The sequence below is a fragment of the Petromyzon marinus genome, chromosome 6 (assembly GCF_048934315.1).
Source record: "Petromyzon marinus isolate PM22_M1 ecotype Great Lakes invasive population chromosome 6, UKy_Petmar_22M1.pri1.0, whole genome shotgun sequence".
Classification (NCBI taxonomy): Eukaryota; Metazoa; Chordata; class Hyperoartia; order Petromyzontiformes; family Petromyzontidae; genus Petromyzon; species Petromyzon marinus.
The window spans coordinates 19,166,456-19,190,709 of NC_133672.1; the positions used below are offsets into that span (position 1 = coordinate 19,166,456).

Consider the following 24,254-nt stretch of genomic DNA (forward strand, 5'->3'; position numbering starts at 1 on the left):
ACGATGTGAGGGGTGAGGACGAGGTGAGGGGTCAAGCGGACATGAGGGGTGAGGAGGTTGAGGTGAGGGGTGAGGAAGACAACGGGAGGGGTGAGGGGGACGAGGTGAGGGGTGAGGAGAACGAGGTGAGGAGATGAGGAGGGGTGAGGAGGACGAGGCGAGGGCGAGGTGAGGGTTTTGGGGTGAGGACGAGGGTGAAAAGGATGAGGCGAGGGGTGAGGACGAGGTGAGTAGAACGGGGGGTGAGGAGGTGAAGTTGACGAGGCTAGGGGTGAGGAGGATGAGGCGAGGGCTGAGAAGGACGAGGTGAGGGGTGAGGACGAGGTGAGGGCGAGCTGAGGGGTCAGGAACACGAGCTGAGGGATGAGAAGGACGAGGTGAGGGGTGAGAAGGACGAGGTGAGGGGTGAGGAGGACGAGGCGAGGGGTGAGGAGGACGAGGCGAGGGGTGAGGAGGACAAGGCGAAGGTTGAAGAGGACGAGGCGAAGGTTGAGGGTGAGGTGAGGGGCGAGGAAGACGAGGTGAGGAGAACGAGGTGAGGGGTGAGGACGAGGTGAGGAGAGCGAGGGGTGAGAGAAGGACGAGGCGAGGGGTGAGAACGAGGTGAGGGTTGAGGACGACGGGTGAGGTGGACGAGGTGAGGGGTGAGGTGAGGGGTCAAGCGGACGACGTGAGGGGTGAGGATGACGAGGGGAGGGGTGAGGAGGACGAGGTGAGGGATCAGGACGAGGTTAGTAGAACGGGGGGTGAGGAGGTGACGAGGACGAGGCGAGAGGTGAGGAGAACGAGGTGAGGAGATGAGGAGGGGTGAGGAGAATGAGGGGTGAGGTGGACGAAGCGAGGACGAGGTGAGGGGTTTGGGGTGAGGACGAGGGGTGAGGAGGACGAGGTGAGGAGGACGAGGTCAGGGGAAAGAAGAACGAGGTGTGGGGTGAGGAGGACGAGGGGTGAGGAGGACGAGGCAAGGGGTGAGAACGAGGTGAGGGGTCAAGTGGACGAGGTAAGGGGTGAGCAAGACGAGCTGACGGGTGAGGACGATGTGAGGGGTGAGGACGAGGTGAGGGGTTAAGCGGACGACATGAGGGGTGAGGAGGTTGAGGTGAGGGGTGAGGAAGACGAGGGGAGGGGTGAAGGGGACGAGGTGAGGGGTGAGGAGAACGAGGTGAGGAGATGAGGAGGGGTGAGGAGGACGAGGCGAGGGCGAGGTGAGGGGTTTGGGGTGAGGACGAGGGTGAAAAGGATGAGGCGAGGGGTGAGGACGAGGTGAGTAGAACGGGGGGTGAGGAGGTGAAGTTGACGAGGCTAGGGGTGAGGAGGATGAGGCGAGGGGTGAGCAGGACGAGGTGAGTGGTGAGGACGAGGTGAGGGCGAGCTGAGGGGTCAGGAATACGAGCTGAGGGATGAGAAGGACGAGGTGAAGGGTGAGAAGGACGAGGTGAGGGGTGAGGAGGACGAGGTGAGGGGTGAGGAGGACGAGGCGAGGGGTGAGGAGGACGAGGCGAAGGTTGAGGAGGACGAGGCGAAGGTTGAGGGCGAGGTGAGGGGTGAGGAAGACGAGGTGAGAACGAGGTGAGGGGTGAAGACGAGGTGAGGGAAACGTGAAGGGTGAGGACGACGAAGTGAGGGGTGAGGACGAGGCGAGGGGTGAGGAGAACGGGGTGCGGTGGACGAGCGAGGGGTGAGGACGAGGTGAGGGAGACGTGAAGGATGAGGACGAGGCGAGGGGTGAGGAGGACGAGGCGAAGGTTGAGGAGGACGAGGCGAAGGTTGAGGGCGAGGTGAGGGGTGAGGAGAACGGGGTGCGGTGGACGAGCGAGGGGTGAGGACGAGGTGAGGGAGACGTGAAGGATGAGGACGAGGCGAGGGGTGAGGAGGATGAGGCGAAGGTTGAGGAGGACGAGGCGAAGGTTGAGGGCGAGGTGAGGGGTGAGGAAGACGAGGTGAGGAGAACGAGGTGAGGGGTGAGGACGAGGTGAGGGAAACGTGAAGGGTGAGGACGTCGAAGTGAGGGGTGAGGACGAGGCGAGGGGTGAGGAGAACGGGGTGCGGTGGACGAGCGAGGGGTGAGGACGAGAGGTGAGGAGGACGAGGTGAGGGGTGAGGACGAGGTGAGGAGAGCGAGGGGTGAGAGAAGGACGAGGCGAGGGGTGAGAACGAGGTGAGGGTTGAGGACGACGGGTGAGGTGGACGAGGTGAGGGGTGAGGTGAGGGGTCAAGCGGACGATGTGAGGGGTGAGGATGACGAGGGGAGGGGTGGACGAAGCGAGGGCGAGGTGAGGGGTTTGGAGTGAGGACGAGGTGAGGGTTGAGGACGAGAGGTGAGGAGGATGAGGTGAGGGGTGAGGAGGATGAGGTGAGGGGTGAGGAGGATGAGGTGAGGGGTGAGGAGAATGAGGTGAGGGGTGAGGATAACGAGGTGAGGGGTCAAGTGGACAAGGTGAGGGGTGAGGTGAGGGGTGAGGAAGACAAGCTGACGGGTGAGGAGGACGAGTCGAGGGGTGAGGATGACGAGGAGTGAGGAGGACGAGGTGTGGGGTGAGGAGGACGAGGTGTGGGGTGAGGAGGACGAGGTGAGGGGTGAGGAGAACGAGGTGAGGGGTGAGGAGGACGAGGTGAGGAGGACGAGGTGAGGAGGACGAGGTGAGGGGTGAGGACGAGGTGAGGGTGACGTGAAGGATGAGGACGAGGCGAGGGGTGAAGAGAACGAGGCGAGGGGTAAAGATGACGAGGCAAGGGGTGACGAGGACGAGGTGAGGAGGACGAGGCGAGGAGGACGAGGTGAGGGGTGAGGAGGACGAAGTGAGGGGTGAGTACGAGGCTAGGGGTGAGGAGAACGAGGGGTGAGGAGGACGAGGCAAGGGGTGAGGAGGCAGCGAGGGGTGAGGAGGCGATGGGTGAGGACGAGGTGAGGGGTGAGGACGAGGTGAGGAGAGCGAGGGGTGAGAGAAGGACGAGGCAAGGGGTGAGAACGAGGTGAGGGTTGAGGACGACGGGTGAGGTGGACGAGGTGAGGGGTGAGGACGAGGTGAGGGGTCAAGCGGACGATGTGAGGGGCGAGGACGAGGTGAGTAGAACGGGGAGTGAGGAGGTGAGGACGAGGCGAGGGGTGAGGAGAACGAGGTGAGGAGATTAGGAGGGGTGAGGAGAACGAGGGGTGAGGACGAAGCGAGGGCGAGGTGAGGGGTTTGGGGTGAGGACGAGGGGTGAGGAGGATGAGGTGAGGGGTGAGGAGAATGAGGTGAGGGGTGAGGAGAACAAGGTGAGGAGATGAGGAGGGGTGAGGAGGACGAGGCGAGGGCGAGGTGAGGGGTTTGGGGTGAGGACGAGTGTGAAAAGGATGAGGCGAGGGGCGAGGACGAGGTGAGTAGAACGGGGGGTGAGGAGGTGAAGTTGACGAGGCTAGGGGTGAGGAGGATGAGGCGAGGGGTGAGGACGAGGTGAGGGGTGAGGACGAGGTGAGAGCGAGCTGAGGGGTCAGGAATACGAGCTGAGGGATGAGAAGGACGGGGTGAGGGGTGAGAAGGACGAGGTGAGGGGTGAGGAGGACGAGGTGAGGGGTGAGAAGAACGAGGTGAGGGGTGAGGAGGACGAGGTGAGGGGTGAGGACGAGGTGAGGAGAGCGAGGGGTGAGAGAAGGACGAGGCGAGGGGTGAGAACGAGGTGAGGGTTGAGGACGACGGGTGAGGTGGACGAGGTGAGGGGTCAGGTGAGGGGTCAAGCGGACGACGTGAGGGGTGAGGATGACGAGGGGAGGGGTGGACGAAGCGAGGGCGAGGTGAGGGGTTTGGAGTGAGGACGAGGTGAGGGTTGAGGACGAGAGGTGAGGAGGATGAGGTGAGGGGTGAGGAGGATGAGGTGAGGGGTGAGGAGGATGAGGTGAGGGGTGAGGAGAATGAGGTGAGGGGTGAGGATAACGAGGTGAGGGGTCAAGTGGACAAGGTGAGGGGTGAGGTGAGGGGTGAGGAAGACAAGCTGACGGGTGAGGAGGACGAGTCGAGGGGTGAGGACGAGTCGAGGGGTGAGGATGACGAGGAGTGAGGAGGACGAGGTGTGGGGTGAGGAGGACGAGGTGTGGGGTGAGGAGGACGAGGTGAGGGGTGAGGAGAACGAGGTGAGGGGTGAGGAGGACGAGGTGAGGAGGACGAGGTGAGGGGGACGAGGTGAGGGGTGAGGACGAGGTGAGGGAGACGTGAAGGATGAGGACGAGGCGAGGGGTGAGGAGAAAGAGGCGAGGGGTAAAAATGACGAGGCAAGGGGTGACGAGGACGAGGTGAGGAGGACGAGGCGAGGAGGACGAGGTGAGGGGTGAGGAGGACGAAGTGAGGGGTGAGTACGAGGCTAGGGGTGAGGAGAACGAGGGGTGAGGAGGACGAGGCAAGGGGTGAGGAGGCAGCGAGGGGTGAGGAGGCGATGGGTGAGGACGAGGTGAGGGGTGAGGACGAGGTGAGGAGAGCGAGGGGTGAGAGAAGGACGAGGCGAGGGGTGAGAACGAGGTGAGGGTTGAGGACGACGGGTGAGGTGGACGAGGTGAGGGGTGAGGACGAGGTGAGGGGTCAAGCGGACGATGTGAGGGGCGAGGACGAGGTGAGTAGAACGGGGAGTGAGGAGATGAGGACGAGGCGAGGGGTGAGGAGAACGAGGTGAGGAGATTAGGAGGGGTGAGGAGAACGAGGGGTGAGGACGAAGCGAGGGCGAGGTGAAGGGTTTGGGGTGAGGACGAGGGGTGAGGAGGATGAGGTGAGGGTGAGGAGAATGAGGTGAGGGGTGAGGAGAACAAGGTGAGGAGATGAGGAGGGGTGAGGAGGACGAGGCGAGGGCGAGGTGAGGGGTTTGGGGTGAGGACGAGGGTGAAAAGGATGAGGCGAGGGGTGAGGACGAGGTGAGTAGAACGGGGGGTTAGGAGGTGAAGTTGACGAGGCTAGGGGTGAGGAGGATGAGGCGAGGGCTGAGAAGGACGAGGTGAGGGGTGAGGACGAGGTGAGGGCGAGCTGAGGGGTCAGGAACACGAGCTGAGGGATGAGAAGGACGAGGTGAGGGGTGAGAAGGACGAGGTGAGGGGTGAGGAGGACGAGGTGAGGGGTGAGGAGGACGAGGCGAGGGGTGAGGAGGACGAGGCGAAGGTTGAGGAGGACGAGGCGAAGGTTGAGGGCGAGGTGAGGGGTGAGGAAGACGAGGTGAGGAGAACGAGGTGAGGGGTGAGGACGAGGTGAGGAGAGCGAGGGGTGAGAGAAGGACGAGGCGAGGGGTGAGAACGAGGTGAGGGTTGAGGACGACGGGTGAGGTGGACGAGGTGAGGGGTGAGGTGAGGGGTTAAGCGGACGACGTGAGGGATGAGGATGACGAGGGGAGGGGTGAGGAGGACGAGGTGAGGGATCAGGACGAGGTTAGTAGAACGGGGGGTGAGGAGGTGACGAGGACGAGGCGAGAGGTGAGGAGAACGAGGTGAGGAGATGAGGAGGGGTGAGGAGAATGAGGGGTGAGGTGGTGTAGTTGACGAGGCTAGGGGTGAGGAGGACGAGGCAAGGGGTGAGAACGAGGTGAGGGGTCAAGTGGACGAGGTAAGGGGTGAGGAAGACGAGCTGACGGGTGAGGACGATGTGAGGGGTGAGGACGAGGTGAGGGGTCAAGCGGACGACATGAGGGGTGAGGAGGTTGAGGTGAGGGGTGAGGAAGACGAGGGGAGGGGTGAAGGGGACGAGGTGAGGGGTGAGGAGAACGAGGTGAGGAGATGAGGAGGGGTGAGGAGGACGAGGCGAGGGCGAGGTGAGGGGTTTGGGGTGAGGACGAGGGTGAAAAGGATGAGGCGAGGGGTGAGGACGAGGTGAGTAGAACGGGGGGTGAGGAGGTGAAGTTGACGAGGCTAGGGGTGAGGAGGATGAGGCGAGGGGTGAGAAGGATGAGGTGAGTGGTGAGGACGAGGTGAGGGCGAGCTGAGGGGTCAGGAATACGAGCTGAGGGATGAGAAGGACGAGGTGAAGGGTGAGAAGGACGAGGTGAGGGGTGAGGAGGACGAGGTGAGGGGTGAGGAGGACGAGGCGAGGGGTGAGGAGGACGAGGCGAAGGTTGAGGAGGACGAGGCGAAGGTTGAGGGCGAGGTGAGGGGTGAGGAAGACGAGGTGAGAACGAGGTGAGGGGTGAAGACGAGGTGAGGGAAACGTGAAGGGTGAGGACGACGAAGTGAGGGGTGAGGACGAGGCGAGGGGTGAGGAGAACGGGGTGCGGTGGACGAGCGAGGGGTGAGGACGAGGTGAGGGAGACGTGAAGGATGAGGACGAGGCGAGGGGTGAGGAGGACGAGGCGAAGGTTGAGGAGGACGAGGCGAAGGTTGAGGGCGAGGTGAGGGGTGAGGAAGACGAGGTGAGGAGAACGAGGTGAGGGGTGAGGACGAGGTGAGGGAAACGTGAAGGGTGAGGACGTCGAAGTGAGGGGTGAGGACGAGGCGAGGGGTGAGGAGAACGGGGTGCGGTGGACGAGCGAGGGGTGAGGGCGAGAGGTGAGGAGGACGAGGTGAGAGGTGAGGACGAGGTGAGGAGAACGAGGTGAGGGGTGAGGACGAGGTGAGGAGAGCGAGGGGTGAGAGAAGGACGAGGCGAGGGGTGAGAACGAGGTGAGGGTTGAGGACGACGGGTGAGGTGGACGAGGTGAGGGGTGAGGTGAGGGGTCAAGCGGACGACGTGAGGGATGAGGATGACGAGGGGAGGGGTGAGGAGGACGAGGTGAGGGATCAGGACGAGGTTAGTAGAACGGGGGGTGAGGAGGTGACGAGGACGAGGCGAGAGGTGAGGAGAACGAGGTGAGGAGATGAGGAGGGGTGAGGAGAATGAGGGGTGAGGTGGACGAAGCGAGGGCGAGGTGAGGGGTTTGGGGTGAGGACGAGGGGTGAGGAGGACGAGGTGAGGAGGACGAGGTCAGGGGAAAGAAGAACGAGGTGTGGGGTGAGGAGGACGAGAGGTGAGGAGGACGAGGCAAGGGGTGAGAACGAGGTGAGGGGTCAAGTGGACGAGGTAAGGGGTGAGGAAGACGAGCTGACGGGTGAGGACGATGTGAGGGGTGAGGACGAGGTGAGGGGTCAAGCGGACGACATGAGGGGTGAGGAGGTTGAGGTGAGGGGTGAGGAAGACGAGGGGAGGGGTGAAGGGGACGAGGTGAGGGGTGAGGAGAACGAGGTGAGGAGATGAGGAGGGGTGAGGAGGACGAGGCGAGGGCGAGGTGAGGGGTTTGGGGTGAGGACGAGGGTGAAAAGGATGAGGCGAGGGGTGAGGACGAGGTGAGTAGAACGGGGGGTGAGGAGGTGAAGTTGACGAGGCTAGGGGTGAGGAGGATGAGGCGAGGGGTGAGAAGGATGAGGTGAGTGGTGAGGACGAGGTGAGGGCGAGCTGAGGGGTCAGGAATACGAGCTGAGGGATGAGAAGGACGAGGTGAAGGGTGAGAAGGACGAGGTGAGGGGTGAGGAGGACGAGGTGAGGGGTGAGGAGGACGAGGCGAGGGGTGAGGAGGACGAGGCGAAGGTTGAGGAGGACGAGGCGAAGGTTGAGGGCGAGGTGAGGGGTGAGGAAGACGAGGTGAGGAGAACGAGGTGAGGGGTGAGGACGAGGTGAGGGAAACGTGAAGGGTGAGGACGTCGAAGTGAGGGGTGAGGACGAGGCGAGGGGTGAGGAGAACGGGGTGCGGTGGACGAGCGAGGGGTGAGGGCGAGAGGTGAGGAGGACGAGGTGAGGGGTGAGGACGAGGTGAGGAGAGCGAGGGGTGAGAGAAGGACGAGGCGAGGGGTGAGAACGAGGTGAGGGTTGAGGACGACGGGTGAGGTGGACGAGGTGAGGGGTGAGGTGAGGGGTCAAGCGGACGACGTGAGGGGTGAGGATGACGAGGGGAGGGGTGGACGAAGCGAGGGCGAGGTGAGGGGTTTGGAGTGAGGACGAGGTGAGGGTTGAGGACGAGAGGTGAGGAGGATGAGGTGAGGGGTGAGGAGGATGAGGTGAGGGGTGAGAAGGATGAGGTGAGGGGTAAGGAGAATGAGGTGAGGGGTGAGGATAACGAGGTGAGGGGTCAAGTGGACAAGGTGAGGGGTGAGGTGAGGGGTGAGGAAGACAAGCTGACGGGTGAGGAGGACGAGTCGAAGGGTGAGAATGACGAGGAGTGAGGAGGACGAGGTGTGGGGTGAGGAGGACGAGGTGTGGGGTGAGGAGGACGAGGTGAGGGGTGAGGAGAACGAGGTGAGGGGTGAGGAGGACGAGGTGAGCAGGACGAGGTGAGGAGGACAAGGTGAGGAGGACGAGGTGAGGGGTGAGGACGAGGTGAGGGAGACGTGAAGGATGAGGACGAGGTGAGGAGAGCAAGGGGTGAGAGAAGGACGAGGCAAGAGGTGAGAACGAGGTGAGGGTTGAGGACGACGGGTGAGGTGGACGAGGTGAGGGGTGAGGACGAGGTGAGGGGTCAAGCGGACGATGTGAGGGGCGAGGACGAGGTGAGTAGAACGGGGAGTGAGGAGGTGAGGACGAGGCGAGGGGTGAGGAGAACGAGGTGAGGAGATTAGGAGGGGTGAGGAGAACGAGGGGTGAGGACGAAGCGAGGGCGAGGCGAGGGGTTTGGGGTGAGGACGAGGGGTGAGGAGGATGAGGTGAGGGGTGAGGAGAATGAGGTGAGGGGTGAGGAGAACAAGGTGAGGAGATGAGGAGGGGTGAGGAGGACGAGGCGAGGTGAGGGGTTTGGGGTGAGGACGAGTGTGAAAAGGATGAGGCGAGGACGAGGTGAGTAGAACGGGGGGTGAGGAGGTGAAGTTGACGAGGCCAGGGGTGAGGAGGATGAGGCGAGGGGTGAGAAGGACGAGGTGAGGGGTGAGGACGAGGTGAGAGCGAGCTGAGGGGTCAGGAATACGAGCTGAGGGATGAGAAAGACGAGGTGAGGGGTGAGAAGAACGAGGTGAGGGGTGAGGAGGACGAGGTGAGGGGTGAGGAGGACGAGGCGAGGGGTGAGGAGGACGAGGCGAAGGTTGAGGAGGACGAGGCGAAGGTTGAGGGCGAGGTGAGGAAGACGAGGTGAGGAGAACGAGGTGAGGGGTGAGGACGAGGTGAGGGAGACGTGAAGGGTGAGGATGACGAAGTGAGGGGTGAGGACGAGGCGAGGGGTGAGGAGAACGGGGTGCGGTGGACGAGCGAGGGGTGAGGACGAGGTGAGGGAGACGTGAAGGATGAGGACGAGGCGAGGGGTGAGGAGGACGAGGCGAAGGTTGAGGAGGACGAGGCGAAGGTTGAGGGCGAGGTGAGGGGTGAGGAAGACGAGGTGAGGAGAACGAGGTGAGGACGAGGTGAGGGAAACGTGAAGGGTGAGGACGTCGAAGTGAGGGGTGAGGACGAGGCGAGGGGTGAGGAGAACGGGGTGCGGTGGACGAGCGAGGGGTGAGGACGAGAGGTGAGGAGGACGAGGTGAGGGGTGAGGACGAGGTGAGGAGAGCGAGGGGTGAGAGAAGGACGAGGCGAGGGGTGAGAACGAGGTGAGGGTTGAGGACGACGGGTGAGGTGGACGAGGTGAGGGGTGAGGTGAGGGGTCAAGCGGACGACGTGAGGGGTGAGGATGACGAGGGGAGGGGTGGACGAAGCGAGGGCGAGGTGAGGGGTTTGGAGTGAGGACGAGGTGAGGGTTGAGGACGAGAGGTGAGGAGGATGAGGTGAGGGGTGAGGAGGATGAGGTGAGGGGTGAGGAGAATGAGGTGAGGGGTGAGGATAACGAGGTGAGGGGTCAAGTGGACAAGGTGAGGGGTGAGGTGAGGGGTGAGGAAGACAAGCTGACGGGTGAGGAGGACGAGTCGAGGGGTGAGGACGAGTCGAGGGGTGAGGATGACGAGGAGTGAGGAGGACGAGGTGTGGGGTGAGGAGGACGAGGTGTGGGGTGAGGAGGACGAGGTGAGGGGTGAGGAGAACGAGGTGAGGGGTGAGGAGGACGAGGTGAGGAGGACGAGGTGAGGAGGACGAGGTGAGGGGGACGAGGTGAGGGGTGAGGACGAGGTGAGGGAGACGTGAAGGATGAGGACGAGGCGAGGGGTGAGGAGAACGAGGCGAGGGGTAAAGATGACGAGGCAAGGGGTGACGAGGACGAGGTGAGGAGGACGAGGCGAGGAGGACGAGGTGAGGGGTGAGGAGGACGAAGTGAGGGGTGAGTACGAGGCTAGGGGTGAGGAGAACGAGGGGTGAGGAGGACGAGGCAAGGGGTGAGGAGGCAGCGAGGGGTGAGGAGGCGATGGGTGAGGACGAGGTGAGGGGTGAGGACGAGGTGAGGAGAGCGAGGGGTGAGAGAAGGACGAGGCGAGGGGTGAGAACGAGGTGAGGGTTGAGGACGACGGGTGAGGTGGACGAGGTGAGGGGTGAGGACGAGGTGAGGGGTCAAGCGGACGATGTGAGGGGCGAGGACGAGGTGAGTAGAACGGGGAGTGAGGAGGTGAGGACGAGGCGAGGGGTGAGGAGAACGAGGTGAGGAGATTAGGAGGGGTGAGGAGAACGAGCGGTGAGGACGAAGCGAGGGCGAGGTGAGGGGTTTGGGGTGAGGACGAGGGGTGAGGAGGATGAGGTGAGGGGTGAGGAGAATGAGGTGAGGAGATGAGGAGGGGTGAGGAGGACGAGGCGAGGGCGAGGTGAGGGGTTTGGGGTGAGGACGAGTGTGAAAAGGATAAGGCGAGGGGTGAGGACAAGGTGAGTAGAACGGGGGGTGAGGAGGTGAAGTTGACGAGGCTAGGGGTGAGGAGGATGAGGCGAGGGGTGAGAAGGACGAGGTGAGGGGTGAGGACGAGGTGAGAGCGAGCTGAGGGGTCAGGAATACGAGCTGAGGGATGAGAAGGACGAGGTGAGGGGTGAGAAGAACGAGGTGAGGGGTGAGGAGGACGAGGTGAGGGGTGAGGAGGACGAGGCGAGGGGTGAGGAGGACGAGGCGAGGTTGAGGAGGACGAGGCGAAGGTTGAGGGCGAGGTGAGGAAGACGAGGTGAGGAGAACGAGGTGAGGGATGAGGACGAGGTGAGGGAGACGTGAAGGGTGAGGACGACGAAGTGAGGGGTGAAAACGAGGCGAGGGGTGAGGAGAACGGGGTGCGGTGGACGACCGAGGGGTGAGGACGAGGTGAGGGAGACGTGAAGGATGAGGACGAGGCGAGGGGTGAGGAGGACGAGGCGAAGGTTGAGGAGGACGAGGCGAAGGTTGAGGGCGAGGTGAGGGGTGAGGAAGACGAGGTGAGGAGAACGAGGTGAGGGGTGAGGACGAGGTGAGGGAAACGTGAAGGGTGAGGACGTCGAAGTGAGGGGTGAGGACGAGGCGAGGGGTGAGGAGAACGGGGTGCGGTGGACGAGCGAGGGGTGAGGATGAGAGGTGAGGAGGACGAGGTGAAGGGTGAGGACGAGGTGAGGAGAGCGAGGGGTGAGAGAAGGACGAGGCGAGGGGTGAGAACGAGGTGAGGGTTGAGGATGATGGGTGAGGTGGACGAGGTGAGGGGTGAGGTGAGGGGTCAAGCGGACGACGTGAGGGGTGAGGATGACGAGGGGAGGGGTGGACGAAGTGAGGGCGAGGTGAGGGGTTTGGAGTGAGGACGAGGTGAGGGTTGAGGACGAGAGGTGAGGAGGATGAGGTGAGGGGTGAGGAGGATGAGGTGAGGGGTGAGGAGGATGAGGTGAGGGGTGAGGATAACGAGGTGAGGGGTCAAGTGGACAAGGTGAGGGGTGAGGTGAGGAGTGAGGAAGACAAGCTGACGGGTGAGGAGGACGAGTCGAGGGGTGAGGACGAGTCGAGGGGTGAGGATGACGAGGAGTGAGGAGGACGAGGTGTGGGGTGAGGAGGACGAGGTGTGGGGTGAGGAGGACGAGGTGAGGGGTGAAGAGAACGAGGTGAGGGGTGAGGAGGACGAGGTGAGGAGGACGAGGTGAGGAGGACGAGGTGAGGGGTGAGGACGAGGTGAGGGAGACGTGAAGGATGAGGACGAGGCGAGGGGTGAGGAGAACGAGGCGAGGGGTAAAGATGACGAGGCAAGGGGTGACGAGGACGAGGTGAGGAGGACGAGGCGAGGAGGACGAGGTGAGGGGTGAGGAGGACGAAGTGAGGGGTGAGTACGAGGCTAGGGGTGAGGAGAACGAGGGGTGAGGAGGACGAGGAAAGGGGTGAGGAGGCAGCGAGGGGTGAGGAGGCGATGGGTGAGGACGAGGTGACGGGTGAGGACGAGGTGACGGGTGAGGACGAGGTGACGGGTGAGGAGAGCGAGGGGTGAGAGAAGGACGAGGCGAGGGGTGAGAACGAGGTGAGGGTTGAGGACGACGGGTGAGGTGGACGAGGTGAGGGGTGGGGACGAGGTGAGGGGTCAAGCGGACGACGTGAGGGGCGAGGACGAGGTGAGTAGAATGGGGAGTGAGGAGGTGAGGACGAGGCGAGGGGTGAGGAGAAGGAGGTGAGGAGATTAGGAGGGGTGAGGAGAACGAGGGGTGAGGACGAAGCGAGGGCGAGGTGAGGGGTTTGGGGTGAGGACGAGGGGTGAGGAGGATGAGGTGAGGGGTGAGGAGAACGAGGTGAGGAGATGAGGAGGGGTGAGGAGGACGAGGCGAGGGCGAGGTGAGGGGTTTGGGGTGAGGACGAGTGTGAAAAGGATGAGGCGAGGGGTGAGGACGAGGTGAGTAGAACGGGGGGTGAGGAGGTGAAGTTGACGAGGCTAGGGGTGAGGAGGATGAGGCGAGGGGTGAGAAGGACGAGGTGAGGGGTGAGGACGAGGTGAGAGCGAGCTGAGGGGTCAGGAATAGGAGCTGAGGGATGAGAAGGACGAGGGGTGAGAAGAATGAGGTGAGGGGTGAGGAGGACGAGGTGAGGGGTGAGGAGGACGAGGCGAGGGGTGAGGAGGACGAGGCGAAGGTTGAGGAGGACGAGGCGAAGGTTGAGGGCGAGGTGAGGAAGACGAGGTGAGGAGAACGAGGTGAGGGGTGAGGACGAGGTGAGGGAGACGTGAAGGGTGAGGACGACGAAGTGAGGGGTGAGAGACGAGGCGAGGGGTGAGGAGAACGGGGTGCGGTGGACGAGCGAGGGGTGAGGATGAGAGGTGAGGAGGACGAGGTGAGGGGTGAGGACGAGGTGAGGAGAGCGAGGGGTGAGAGAAGGACGAGGCGAGGGGTGAGAACGAGGTGAGGGTTGAGGACGACGGGTGAGGTGGACGAGGTGAGGGGTGAGGTGAGGGGTCAAGCGGACGACGTGAGGGGTGAGGATGACGAGGGGAGGGGTGAGGAGGACGAGGTGAGGGATCAGGACGAGGTTAGTAGAACGGGGGGTGAGGAGGTGACGAGGACGAGGCGAGAGGTGAGGAGAACGAGGTGAGGAGATGAGGAGGGGTGAGGAGAATGAGGGGTGAGGTGGACGAAGCGAGGGCGAGGTGAGGGGTTTGGGGTGAGGACGAGTGGGTGAGGAGGACGAGGTGAGGAGGACGAAATCAGGGGAAAGAAGAACGAGGTGTGGGGTGAGGACGAGGGGTGATGAGGACGAGGCAAGGGGTGAGAACGAGGTGAGGGGTGAAGTGGACGAGGTAAGGGGTGAGGAAGACGAGCTGACGGGTGAGGACGATGTGAGGGGTGAGGACGAGGTGAGGGGTCAAGCGGACGACATGAGGGGTGAGGAGGTTGAGGTGAGGGGTGAGGAAGACGAGGGGAGGGGTGAGGGGGACGAGGTGAGGGGTGAGGAGAACGAGGTGAGGAGATGAGGAGGGGTGAGGAGGACGAGGCGAGGGCGAGGGGAGGAGTTTGGGGTGAGGACGAGGGTGAAAAGGATGAGGCGAGGGGTGAGGACGAGGTGAGTAGAACGGGGGGTGAGGAGGTGAAGTTGACGAGGCTAGGGGTGAGGAGGATGAGGCGAGGGGTGAGAAGGATGAGGTGAGGGGTGAGGACGAGGTGAGGGCGAGCTGAGGGGTCAGGAATACGAGGTGAGGGATGAGAAGGACGAGGTGAAGGGTGAGAAGGACGAGGTGAGGGGTGAGGAGGACGAGGCGAGGGGTGAGGAGGACGAGGCGAAGGTTGAGGAGGACGAGGCGAAGGTTGAGGGCGAGGTGAGGGGTGAGGAAGACGAGGTGAGAACGAGGTGAGGGGTGAAGACGAGGTGAGGGAAACGTGAAGGGTGAGGACGACGAAGTGAGGGGTGAGGACGAGGCGAGGGGTGAGGAGAACGGGGTGCGGTGGACGAGCGAGGGGTGAGGACGAGGTGAGGGAGACGTGAAGGATGAGGACGAGGCGAGGGGTGAGGAGGACGAGGCGAAGGTTGAGGAGGACGAGGCGAAGGTTGAGGGCGAGGTGAGGGGTGAGGAAGACGAGGTGAGGAGAACGAGGTGAGGGGTGAGGACGAGGTGAGGGAAACGTGAAGGGTGAGGACGTCGAAGTGAGGGGTGAGGACGAGGCGAGGGGTGAGGAGAACGGGGTGCGGTGGACGAGCGAGGGGTGAGGACGAGAGGTGAGGAGGACGAGGTGAGGGGTGAGGACGAGGTGAGGAGAGCGAGGGGTGAGAGAAGGACGAGGCGAGGGGTGAGAACGAGGTGAGGGTTGAGGACGACGGGTGAGGTGAGGGGTCAAGCGGACGACGTGAGGGGTGAGGATGACGAGGAAAGGGGTGGACGAAGCGAGGGCGAGGTGAGGGGTTTGGAGTGAGGACGAGGTGAGGGTTGAGGACGAGAGGTGAGGAGGATGAGGTGAGGGGTGAGGAGGATGAGGTGAGGGGTGAGGAGGATGAGGTGAGGGGTGAGGACGATGTGAGGGGTGAGGACGAGGTGAGGGGTCAAGCGGACGACATGAGGGGTGAGGAGGTTGAGGTGAGGGGTGAGGAAGACGAGGGGAGGGGTGAGGGGGACGAGGTGAGGGGTGAGGAGAACGAGGTGAGGAGATGAGGAGGGGTGAGGAGGACGAGGCGAGGGCGAGGTGAGGGGTTTGGGGTGAGGACGAGGGTGAAAAGGATGAGGCGAGGGGTGAGGACGAGGTGAGTAGAACGGGGGGTGAGGAGGTGAAGTTGACGAGGCTAGGGGTGAGGAGGATGAGGCGAGGGGTGAGAAGGATGAGGTGAGGGGTGAGGACCCGGTGAGGGCGAGCTGAGGGGTCAGGAATACGAGCTGAGGGATGAGAAGGACGAGGTGAAGGGTGAGAAGGACGAGGTGAGGGGTGAGGAGGACGAGGTGAGGGGTGAGTAGGACGAGGCGAGGGGTGAGGAGGACGAGGCGAAGGTTGAGGAGGACGAGGCGAAGGTTGAGGGCGAGGTGAGGGGTGAAGACGAGGTGAGGGAGACGTGAAGGGTGAGGACGACGAAGTGAGGGGTGAGGACGAGGCGAGGGGTGAGGAGAACGGGGTGCGGTGGACGAGCGAGGGGTGAGGACGAGGTGAGGGAGACGTGAAGGATGAGGACGAGGCGAGGGGTGAGGAGGACGAGGCGAAGGTTGAGGAGGACGAGGCGAAGGTTGAGGGCGAGGTGAGGGGTGAGGAAGACGAGGTGAGGAGAACGAGGTGAGGGGTGAGGACGAGGTGAGGGAAACGTGAAGGGTGAGGACGTCGAAGTGAGGGGTGAGGACGAGGCGAGGGGTGAGGAGAACGGGGTGCGGTGGACGAGCGAGGGGTGAGGATGAGAGGTGAGGAGGACGAGGTGAAGGGTGAGGACGAGGTGAGGAGAGCGAGGGGTGAGAGAAGGACGAGGCGAGGGGTGAGAACGAGGTGAGGGTTGAGGATGATGGGTGAGGTGGACGAGGTGAGGGGTGAGGTGAGGGGTCAAGCGGACGACGTGAGGGGTGAGGATGACGAGGGGAGGGGTGGACGAAGTGAGAGCGAGGTGAGGGGTTTGGAGTGAGGACGAGGTGAGGGTTGAGGACGAGAGGTGAGGAGGATGAGGTGAGGGGTGAGGAGGATGAGGTGAGGGGTGAGGAGGATGAGGTGAGGGGTGAGGATAACGAGGTGAGGGGTCAAGTGGACAAGGTGAGGGGTGAGGTGAGGAGTGAGGAAGACAAGCTGACGGGTGAGGAGGACGAGTCGAGGGGTGAGGACGAGTCGAGGGGTGAGGATGACGAGGAGTGAGGAGGACGAGGTGTGGGGTGAGGAGGACGAGGTGTGGGGTGAGGAGGACGAGGTGAGGGGTGAGGAGAACGAGGTGAGGGGTGAGGAGGACGAGGTGAGGAGGACGAGGTGAGGAGGACGAGGTGAGGGGTGAGGACGAGGTGAGGGAGACGTGAAGGATGAGGACGAGGCGAGGGGTGAGGAGAACGAGGCGAGGGGTAAAGATGACGAGGCAAGGGGTGACGAGGACGAGGTGAGGAGGACGAGGCGAGGAGGACGAGGTGAGGGGTGAGGAGGACGAAGTGAGGGGTGAGTACGAGGCTAGGGGTGAGGAGAACGAGGGGTGAGGAGGACGAGGAAAGGGGTGAGGAGGCAGCGAGGGGTGAGGAGGCGATGGGTGAGGACGAGGTGACGGGTGAGGACGAGGTGACGGGTGAGGACGAGGTGAGGAGAGCGAGGGGTGAGAGAAGGACGAGGCGAGGGGTGAGAACGAGGTGAGGGTTGAGGACGACGGGTGAGGTGGACGAGGTGAGGGGTGGGGACGAGGTGAGGGGTCAAGCGGACGACGTGAGGGGCGAGGACGAGGTGAGTAGAATGGGGAGTGAGGAGGTGAGGACGAGGCGAGGGGTGAGGAGAAGGAGGTGAGGAGATTAGGAGGGGTGAGGAGAACGAGGGGTGAGGACGAAGCGAGGGCGAGGTGAGGGGTTTGGGGTGAGGACGAGGGGTGAGGAGGATGAGGTGAGGGGTGAGGAGAACGAGGTGAGGAGATGAGGAGGGGTGAGGAGGACGAGGCGAGGGCGAGGTGAGGGGTTTGGGGTGAGGACGAGTGTGAAAAGGATGAGGCGAGGGGTGAGGACGAGGTGAGTAGAACGGGGGGTGAGGAGGTGAAGTTGACGAGGCTAGGGGTGAGGAGGATGAGGCGAGGGGTGAGAAGGACGAGGTGAGGGGTGAGGACGAGGTGAGAGCGAGCTGAGGGGTCAGGAATAGGAGCTGAGGGATGAGAAGGACGAGGGGTGAGAAGAATGAGGTGAGGGGTGAGGAGGACGAGGTGAGGGGTGAGGAGGACGAGGCGAGGGGTGAGGAGGACGAGGCGAAGGTTGAGGAGGACGAGGCGAAGGTTGAGGGCGAGGTGAGGAAGACGAGGTGAGGAGAACGAGGTGAGGGGTGAGGACGAGGTGAGGGAGACGTGAAGGGTGAGGACGACGAAGTGAGGGGTGAGAGACGAGGCGAGGGGTGAGGAGAACGGGGTGCGGTGGACGAGCGAGGGGTGAGGATGAGAGGTGAGGAGGACGAGGTGAGGGGTGAGGACGAGGTGAGGAGAGCGAGGGGTGAGAGAAGGACGAGGCGAGGGGTGAGAATGAGGTGAGGGTTGAGGACGACGGGTGAGGTGGACGAGGTGAGGGGTGAGGTGAGGGGTCAAGCGGACGACGTGAGGGGTGAGGATGACGAGGGGAGGGGTGAGGAGGACGAGGTGAGGGATCAGGACGAGGTTAGTAGAACGGGGGGTGAGGAGGTGACGAGGACGAGGCGAGAGGTGAGGAGAACGAGGTGAGGAGATGAGGAGGGGTGAGGAGAATGAGGGGTGAGGTGGACGAAGCGAGGGCGAGGTGAGGGGTTTGGGGTGAGGACGAGTGGGTGAGGAGGACGAGGTGAGGAGGACGAAATCAGGGGAAAGAAGAACGAAGTGTGGGGTGAGTACGAGGGGTGATGAGGACGAGGCAAGGGGTGAGAACGAGGTGAGGGGTGAAGTGGACGAGGTAAGGGGTGAGGAAGACGAGCTGACGGGTGAGGACGATGTGAGGGGTGAGGACGAGGTGAGGGGTCAAGCGGACGACATGAGGGGTGAGGAGGTTGAGGTGAGGGGTGAGGAAGACGAGGGGAGGGGTGAGGGGGACGAGGTGAGGGGTGAGGAGAACGAGGTGAGGAGATGAGGAGGGGTGAGGAGGACGAGGCGAGGGCGAGGGGAGGAGTTTGGGGTGAGGACGAGGGTGAAAAGGATGAGGCGAGGGGTGAGGACGAGGTGAGTAGAACGGGGGGTGAGGAGGTGAAGTTGACGAGGCTAGGGGTGAGGAGGATGAGGCGAGGGGTGAGAAGGATGAGGTGAGGGGTGAGGACGAGGTGAGGGCGAGCTGAGGGGTCAGGAATACGAGGTGAGGGATGAGAAGGACGAGGTGAAGGGTGAGAAGGACGAGGTGAGGGGTGAGGAGGACGAGGCGAGGGGTGAGGAGGACGAGGCGAAGGTTGAGGAGGACGAGGCGAAGGTTGAGGGCGAGGTGAGGGGTGAGGAAGACGAGGTGAGAACGAGGTGAGGGGTGAAGACGAGGTGAGGGAAACGTGAAGGGTGAGGACGACGAAGTGAGGGGTGAGGACGAGGCGAGGGGTGAGGAGAACGGGGTGCGGTGGACGAGCGAGGGGTGAGGACGAGGTGAGGGAGACGTGAAGGATGAGGACGAGGCGAGGGGTGAGGAGGACGAGGCGAAGGTTGAGGAGGACGAGGCGAAGGTTGAGGGCGAGGTGAGGGGTGAGGAAGACGAGGTGAGGAGAACGAGGTGAGGGGTGAGGACGAGGTGAGGGAAACGTGAAGGGTGAGGACGTCGAAGTGAGGGGTGAGGACGAGGCGAGGGGTGAGGAGAACGGGGTGCGGTGGACGAGCGAGGGGTGAGGACGAGAGGTGAGGAGGACGAGGTGAGGGGTGAGGACGAGGTGAGGAGAGCGAGGGGTGAGAGAAGGACGAGGCGAGGGGTGAGAACGAGGTGAGGGTTGAGGACGACGGGTGAGGTGAGGGGTCAAGCGGACGACGTGAGGGGTGAGGATGACGAGGAAAGGGGTGGACGAAGCGAGGGCGAGGTGAGGGGTTTGGAGTGAGGACGAGGTGAGCGTTGAGGACGAGAGGTGAGGAGGATGAGGTGAGGGGTGAGGAGGATGAGGTGAGGGGTGAGGAGGATGAGGTGAGGGGTGAGGACGATGTGAGGGGTGAGGACGAGGTGAGGGGTCAAGCGGACGACATGAGGGGTGAGGAGGTTGAGGTGAGGGGTGAGGAAGACGAGGGGAGGGGTGAGGGGGACGAGGTGAGGGGTGAGGAGAACGAGGTGAGGAGATGAGGAGGGGTGAGGAGGACGAGGCGAGGGCGAGGTGAGGGGTTTGGGGTGAGGACGAGGGTGAAAAGGATGAGGCGAGGGGTGAGGACGAGGTGAGTAGAACGGGGGGTGAGGAGGTGAAGTTGACGAGGCTAGGGGTGAGGAGGATGAGGCGAGGGGTGAGAAGGATGAGGTGAGGGGTGAGGACCCGGTGAGGGCGAGCTGAGGGGTCAGGAATACGAGCTGAGGGATGAGAAGGACGAGGTGAAGGGTGAGAAGGACGAGGTGAGGGGTGAGGAGGACGAGGTGAGGGGTGAGTAGGACGAGGCGAGGGGTGAGGAGGACGAGGCGAAGGTTGAGGAGGACGAGGCGAAGGTTGAGGGCGAGGTGAGGGGTGAAGACGAGGTGAGGGAGACGTGAAGGGTGAGGACGACGAAGTGAGGGGTGAGGACGAGGCGAGGGGTGAGGAGAACGGGGTGCGGTGGACGAGCGAGGGGTGAGGACGAGGTGAGGGAGACGTGAAGGATGAGGACGAGGCGAGGGGTGAGGAGGACGAGGCGAAGGTTAAAGAGGACGAGGCGAAGGTTGAGGGCGAGGTGAGGGGTGAGGAAGACGAGGTGAGGAGAACGAGGTGAGGGGTGAGGACGAGGTGAGGGAAACGTGAAGGGTGAGGACGTCGAAGTGAGGGGTGAGGACGAGGCGAGGGGTGAGGAGAACGGGGTGCGGTGGACGAGCGAGGGGTGAGGACGAGAGGTGAGGAGGACGAGGTGAGGGGTGAGGACGAGGTGAGGAGAGTGAGGGGTGAGAGAAGGACGAGGCGAGGGGTGAGAACGAGGTGAGGGTTGAGGACGACGGGTGAGGTGGACGAGGTGAGGGGTGAGGTGAGGGGTCAAGCGGACGACGTGAGGGGTGAGGATGACGAGGGGAGGGGTGGACGAAGCGAGGGCGAGGTGAGGGGTTTGGAGTGAGGACGAGGTGAGGGTTGAGGACGAGAGGTGAGGAGGATGAGGTGAGGGGTGAGGAGGATGAGGTGAGGGGTGAGGAGGATGAGGTGAGGGGTGAGGAGAATGAGGTGAGGGGTGAGGATAACGAGGTGAGGGGTCAAGTGGACAAGGTGAGGGGTGAGGTGAGGGGTGAGGAAGACAAGCTGACGGGTGAGGAGGACGAGTCGAGGGGTGAGGACGAGTCGAGGGGTGAGGATGACGAGGAGTGAGGAGGACGAGGAGTGAGGAGGACGAGGTGTGGGGTGAGGAGGACGAGGTGTGGGGTGAGGAGGACGAGGTGAGGGGTGAGGAGAACGAGGTGAGGGGTGAGGACGAGGTGAGGAGGACGAGGTGAGGGGTGAGGACGAGGTGAGGGAGACGTGAAGGATGACGACGAGGCGAGGGGTGAGGAGAACGAGGCGAGGGGTAAAGATGACGAGGCAAGGGGTGAGGAGGACGAGGCGAGGAGGACGAGGTGAGGGGTGAGGAGGACGAAGTGAGGGGTGAGTATGAGGCTAGGGGTGAGGCGAACGAGGGGTGAGGAGGACGAGGCAAGGGGTGAGGAGGCAGCGAGGGGTGAGGAGGCGATGGGTGAGGACGAGGTGAGGGGTGAGGACGAGGTGAGGAGAGCGAGGGGTGAGAGAAAAACGAGGCGAGGGGTGAGAACGAGGTGAGGGTTGAGGACGACGGGTGAGGTGGACGAGGTGAGGGGTGAGGACGAGGTGAGGGGTCAAGCGGACGATGTGAGGGGCGAGGACGAGGTGAGTAGAACGGGGAGTGAGGAGGTGAGGACGAGGCGAGGGCGAGGTGAGGGGTTTGGGGTGAGGACGAGGGGTGAGGACGAGGGGTGAGGAGGATGAGGTGAGGGGTGAGGAGAATGAGGTGAGGGGTGAGGAGAACGAGGTGAGGAGATGAGGAGGGGTGAGGAGGACGAGGCGAGGGCGAGGTGAGGGGTTTGGGGTGAGGACGAGGGTGAAAAGGATGAGGCGAGGGGTGAGGACGAGGTGAGTAGAACGGGGGGTGAGGAGGTGAAGTTGACGAGGCTAGGAGTGAGGAGGATGAGGCGAGGGGTGAGAAGGACGAGGTGAGGGGTGAGGACGAGGTGAGAGCGAGCTGAGGGGTCAGGAATACGAGCTGAGGGATGAGAAGGACGAGGTGAGGGGTGAGAAGAACGAGGTGAGGGGTGAGGAGGACGAGGTGAGGGGTGAGGAGGACGAGGCGAGGGGTGAGGAGGACGAGGCGAAGGTTGAGGAGGACGAGGCGAAGGTTGAGGGCGAGGTGAGGAAGACGAGGTGAGGAGAACGAGGTGAGGGGTGAGGACGAGGTGAGGGAGACGTGAAGGGTGAGGACGACGAAGTGAGGGGTGAGAGACGAGGCGAGGGGTGAGGAGAACGGGGTGCGGTGGACGAGCGAGGGGTGAGGACGAGAGGTGAGGAGGACGAGGTGAGGGGTGAGGACGAGGTGAGGAGAGCGAGGGGTGAGAGAAGGACGAGGCGAGGGGTGAGAACGAGGTGAGGGTTGAGGACGACGGGTGAGGTGGACGAGGTGAGGGGTGAGGTGAGGGGTCAAGCGGACGACGTGAGGGGTGAGGATGACGAGGGGAGGGGTGAGGAGGACGAGGTGAGGGATCAGGACGAGGTTAGTAGAACGGGGGGTGAGGAGGTGATGAGGATGAGGCGAGAGGTGAGGAGAACGAGGTGAGGAGATGAGGAGGGGTGAGGAGAATGAGGGGTGAGGTGGACGAAGCGAGGGCGAGGTGAGGGGTTTGGGGTGAGGACGAGGGGTGAGGAGGACGAGGTGAGGAGGACGAGGTCAGGGGGAAGAAGAACGAGGTGTGGGGTGAGGAGGACGAGGGGTGAGGAGGACGAGGCAAGGGGTGAGAACGAGGTGAGGGGTCAAGTGGACGAGGTAAGTGGTGAGGAAGACGAGCTGACGGGTGAGGACGATGTGAGGGGTGAGGACGAGGTGAGGGGTCAAGCGGACGACATGAGGGGTGAGGAGGTTGAGGTGAGAGGTGAGGAAGACGAGGGGAGGGGTGAGGGGGACGAGGTGAGGGGTGAGGAGATGAGGAGGGGTGAGGAGGACGAGGCGAGGAGGACGAGGTGAGGGGTGAGGAGGACGAGGCGAGGGGTGAGGAGGCGGCGAGGGGTGAGGAGGCGATGGGTGAGGACGAGGTGAGGGGTGAGGACGAGGTGAGGAGAGCGAGGGGTGAGAGAAGGACGAGGTGAGGGGTGAGGACGAGGTGAGGGGTCAAGCGGACGACGTAAGGGGCGAGGACGAGGTGAGTAGAACGGGGAGTGAGGAGGTGAGGACGAGGCCAGGGGTGAGGAGAACGAGTTGAGGAGATTAGGAGGGGTGAGGAGAACGAGGTGTGAGGACGAAGCGAGGGCGAGGCGAGGTGTTTGGGGTGAGGACGAGGTAAGGGATGAGGACGAGGGGTGAGGATGATGAGGCGAGGGGTAAGGACGAGGTGAGTAGAACGGGGGGTGAGGAGGTGAAGTTGACGAGGCTAGGGGTGAGGAGGACGAGGCGAGGGGTGAGGAGGATCAGGCGAGCGGTGAGGAGGACGAGGTGAGCGGTGAGGAAGACGAGCTGAGGGATGAGAAGGACGAGGTGAGGGGTGAGGAGGACGAGGTGAGGGCGAGGTGAGGGGTGAGGAATACGAGCTGAGGGATGAGAAGGACGAGGTGAGGGGTGAGAAGGACGAGGCGAGGGGTGAGGACCTCCATCCTCCCCCTTGCTCCTTGGCCCCTTACCATCTGCCAACTGCCCCCTTGCTGCCCGGGCTCGTGGGTACCCTCAGAGGATTTGTATTCAGCTGTAATATCGAGGCTAGAATACATTTCCGCGTGATAAGCCACTTCGTTGAGTTATCATTTGTGATAGCCAGGTCACTTCAGAGAAACATCTATATAGCTCAGTGAGCTTTACCGGGTAAAATACAAAATTGTTTAGTTTTTTTGTCTGATGGTAAGGTACCACGCAAACCACCACCATCATGACTGCTGTCAGGCTCCGTAGAGCAGGGTGCGTGTTTGTTGTCATCGTCTACAAGAGCTACACGTGGCAAACCGGGGGTGCTGTCGCATGGCTCGGCGATTGCGCATTTGCAGAATTAATCTGGCAAGGGTCACATGATCAGAAAAGGGGCAGTCCAGCAACATGAACCCTTGCACTGTGCCGCTCCCCACACCTGCAACCAACCAGCGTGGTGAAGTATGGTCAAATACACCGCAACGATCCGCTAGGTTGTGGCGGTCCCCATACAGCAGCGGAATCGTGAAAGGGCCATAGCGTGGTCGCACATCCATCGTCCCACGTGATACCACCTGCGGGGCACGCCTCGCAACGCTCAGGTGAGCGTTACCTGCACTCGCTTCCTGCCGGATAGCTTCAACCACCTGCCAGCCATCGTATCCCGAGGGGAGGTCGGGTCGCTTCATTTGCTCGTCGCTCCACAATTGGAAGTTCCTGGCAAAGGTGCGCGAGGTGGATGAGCTGGAGTCCTGTCTGTGAGCGTGTGGGTTTAGCACGCTGCGCTACAATGAATCCGGCGACCCGAGCTCGATTCCCGCTTACAGCCACCATCACCACTGCGTCCTGGATCTCGAGAGGTCGGTTCAGCCTTAAATTAGCATCTGGTACGATGTGTACACATCGCAACTCGGGAGAAAAAGGCAGCTGAGGGTGGTCCCGGCCACCCACATAGAACATGTGTGAAACCCAGAGATTATGCGTGAAACATGTGCAGATCATTAGAAAAACAGGCAAATATCTTGTGTGATATCAAATATGGATCATGCGTAAAACACATACCGATCATACGCAAGAAACACACACTCAGGCAATGTATGAAAACACACTCATATGCTGCTGTAGGATACGTTGGTTCAGCAGATGTACAGGGTGATGGATTACAATGTTAAGTTTTTTTTTAAATGGCGATGAAGAATATTGTCCATTCATTTGCAGTCCAGCCGTACACTCATTCATTCACGTGCTATCTTTTCGTCTATGCATCGGTCAATCCGCAAGTCAATTATGCAAGAGGACTCAGTCCCCCCCTGCCCCGCCCCCCTCTGCAAGTAGTAGCAGCTCCCTGCACCACCCAGCTAACCCCACACTGCATGCCGCGTTCTGCACGATGCCTCAAGTTCAAGGTCGTGTGGGTA

The 24,254-nt window shown here is 62.7% G+C and overlaps 1 long non-coding RNA gene across 1 annotated transcript in view; it reads right to left on the reverse strand.

Annotated features, from left to right (window-relative positions):
- LOC142924000 (uncharacterized) overlaps nt 1–23,549 on the reverse strand; it is an 81,001-nt gene extending 57,452 nt beyond the window's left edge. Inside the window, exon 1 of the long non-coding RNA XR_012941124.1 lies at nt 23,450–23,549. This is a non-coding gene — a long non-coding RNA (uncharacterized LOC142924000). The remainder of the gene's footprint in view (nt 1–23,449) is intronic.
- Between the last annotated feature and the right edge of the window lie 705 nt (nt 23,550–24,254).